This window comes from Rhea americana, unplaced genomic scaffold, assembly GCF_003343005.1.
Source record: "Rhea americana isolate MKP2758 unplaced genomic scaffold, rheAme1 scaffold_6, whole genome shotgun sequence".
Lineage (NCBI taxonomy): Eukaryota > Metazoa > Chordata > Aves > Rheiformes > Rheidae > Rhea > Rhea americana.
The window spans coordinates 8,244,648-8,248,189 of record NW_028186756.1 but is presented as its reverse complement, the minus strand read 5'-3'; positions in this window follow the sequence as shown (position 1 = coordinate 8,248,189).

The following is a 3,542-nucleotide window of genomic DNA, read 5'->3' as shown; positions in this document are numbered from 1 at the left end:
TGTACAGTTCAGATGTCTTTGAATCAGTTTCCACCTGAAGTTGCCTTTATGGATCATGGAGTGAAAGAAGCATTTCTAGGAGAAAATTTATTTTCAATCACTGTTTTAGAAGGAGATGTTTTGTACTCTGGAAGCAGAGTAGAAGTCCTCTGTCTGTTTCTTCTACTCAGACCTTGATTTTTACGGGCCAAGCAAAATGTTTATTGACTCTATGCCTTCACTCTCTCGTGATTATAGATATAACATATGTTGGAAAGGCTTCATTATGATGAAGTGTTATACACTTCTATTGCATTTTCCTGCATCTCATCATGCCGTGAGGTTAAGGCAATAAAAGACATACAGGAGATTCTGGCTSTCTTCTAATGACTTTTAATTTCTCCAAAGGCTTTGGCAATTCTTTGCCTATGTGAACTGCTAGCCTGTATTTATGGCGCAGCAGCTATGAGCAAGTTATAATTGATAGATGAGGCAAAAGCTAAAAAGGGAAGTTTTTCTGACGTCACAACAGATTCAAAAAAAATCACATGCGTCTATCCTGGGAACTCAGCTGCATTCTGGCACTGCATGGGCTGTTGCTGCAGTATGAAAAGCAGTTGTAACAATAAATAGAAGATTCAGAGAAGTAGGTTTCAGTTCTGTCCCTACTGTCCCATTTCCTACAAAACACCACCTGAAAAACGGAAGAAGCACCATCCAGCTAGATGTGTTTGTCTTTCTGTGAAGAGTGAAGTCATTCCAGCAGGCTTAGCAGTTTCTCAATTGTAAATCCACAGCTTAAGGCTGCTTCTCCATCACAGCATCTGCCTCTGGTCTATGTACCCTCCTTGMAGGACAGCCCAGCTCTGTTAAAGAACGATGCTAGTTGATAGTGCTTATACCCAAAGCATAACAAAAATGCAGCCTATTCTTCAGTTCCTCTGGCAGATGGGACAGGGTTGGACAGACAAGTTGTACAGAGACTTCCACGTGTCCCTGGGCCAGTTCTGGATAAATGGCTTTAGCACTGAGACATTCACAATYACGCTTCACATGCATGTAAATGGAAGATGCCGTTCTGGGGTCTTGCAGTGCCAGCTCAAAACACTGACAAATCCTAACTTAGCGAAAAACGAAAATATGAAATTGGCTTAAAAGCAGAGCTGGGGGGGGCAGTGGRAAAACAATAATGAAGAACATTCCAGGTTTGTCTTTTAACAGCTTTCTTGATACAAACATTAGGGTGAGAGAAAAATCTCTGCTAACAGATGCTCTGTAAAGATGCAGCATACAGGCATTTCAAGGCCTGCAGAAGCCTCTGGATGCTTACAATTTGCTAGTTATGCTAACGTTTTGCCTTGTTTGACCTATCTCCTCAGGGCAGCAATAAAAATAACCAGTTTTAGTCCACTACTTGGCTGCTAATTGTCCACTTGTAGATCTTGGCCCCAGCTGGGCCTGCTCCTGCCCAAAGGCAGTTGTGTTCAGTAAGTGCCTGTCTGCATTTGCGAACAGTTTCACAATAGAAGCAGGTGGCTGCCATTTTTCGTGCAAGGCAGAAGGAAATGGGGCAAATGGAAAAAACAAACAACGCAAAGCATCTATGAGAAGAGAGCCTCTGCTGCTCAGGGTAAAAGAAATAGCAAAAATCTGCATAGATTAAAACATAACAGAGGAATTTTCTCAGAACATCGGAGGTAGAAACACTGCTTCTGTCATTTCTCTGCTAACCACAGTATTCAGGACTGTCCACTCTGTTTTCAATCTTTATCAGTTGGCAACACCTGTATTTTCCAGTGGAGATGCAGACCCCTGTACAGTTAATTTAAACCTCCTGATTATGATTTACTTCTGTGAGTTCCCTTGTCTTGACGGCTGACAAGTAGTATGTATTTTCCCTGGGGTGATACAGACCATTGGTGGAAATCTGTAGCTAAGCACAAAGAAAGAAAATGGCAAGAAATCACTCCACTGCTGCGAGCTTCAGAGCTCTTTCTTCTTGAGTAGTGGAAAAAGAAAACTTCTGAACTGCCTGTCACATCCTCTCACCAGTAACAGCCATCACCTGCGAAGAGGACAGCACAGAGCTTGTCTCTGGAAAGAAACAATAGAGGAAAAGAGCCACCGAACGTGCTTGTTCAACGCTACTGCTTAGCAGAAGCCAGATTTTTTGTATCAAAAGAAGTTCTGCTATTCCAAAACTGTTTTTCATTCAGAAATGTTGAAGATGAAACCTTTGAAATGTCTTGTCTTGTGACAACTTGTTGGGAGGGAAAAAAACCTACCAGCCTCTCAAAGGACTTAATTTCACCCTATCGGAATACTGTATTCCCATATTTATTCAGCTGTACTATCCAGTAGCTACTCCAATCTCTCTCTCATCTATATGCCTACAGTATATACACATAGGCAGAATGGAGAGGATGTTTAGGAATTGCCTGCTCACTCTCTCTTCCACTACAAGAGTCAGGAGGTATCAAATAAAACTGATTGGAGCTGTTTGCAAACACACAGATGGCAACGATTCTTCACTCAGCAGGCAGCTGACCTGCAGATCTGCTTGCACAGGGACATTGCAGATGTGTAAAAATTTACACGTGTTCCGGGGAGAGTGGTCATTTAATGAAAGACACTTCTGCTGAGGACTTCTAAAGATACAGAAATTGCATCTGCCTCACAGAGTCAGCTGAGCAGAAAGAGTCTGGAGGCTGAGGGAGTATTAGAGAGGATGTATCTTGCAGTATTGCTCTATTCTTACATTCTTTCCATTTGCTTGTGGCTGCTGCTAGAAGTAAGATGCTAGGATCCATTGATGTTGATCTGACTCATKAAGATGCTCTCTTAAACTTCAAAAATTTATGTCCTCTTATAAATTGCATGTCATATAATTTTCTTTGTAAATATATATATATATGTGTGTGTATATATATATATATTTGGAAAGTAAAAGATGAGCTCTTGCAATATGCTTAAAATGACATGTTTCAGCATTCACAACTTTTTTATTCAACCTTTTAGAATAAAATGTTCTCAGTTTTGTAGGCCAATATTGTTTGGCAAGACCTTTTACATTTGGATACTCATCATTTCTGAGCCACAATCTTAGGTGACGAATTTCCCAACATAATGTTTAACATTAACACTTAAAAACAAAACATGGCTCCAGTATCACCTTACCTGAAGAACTACCCTGCATTGAGATGAGGTATAAATGAGCTGTAATTGCTAATTTTGTGGATGGTCTTATTCTAAAATAACTACAAGAAATGTGCTTTTCAGGATGGCCTGGGCTGCAGGATTCTGTGTGCTCAGGCTGTCATGGTAGGGCTCTTCTTTAGTTACAAGTATCTTAAAACTCTGAGGGTGTGGAGGCTTCCCACACTCCAGAGAGCTGAAATTAAGTCTAATGCTCTTGGATAGTGCTGCAATGGGATGGGTTTGGTAATTGGACAGATTATCGCAGCAGGTTCATCACTTTTGGACAGAATGTGTTTAACACTGCYGTCTCCATCACTCACGCAACATGCGGCTGCAGTCTGTTGCCTGTTTTTTAGCAAGTATTG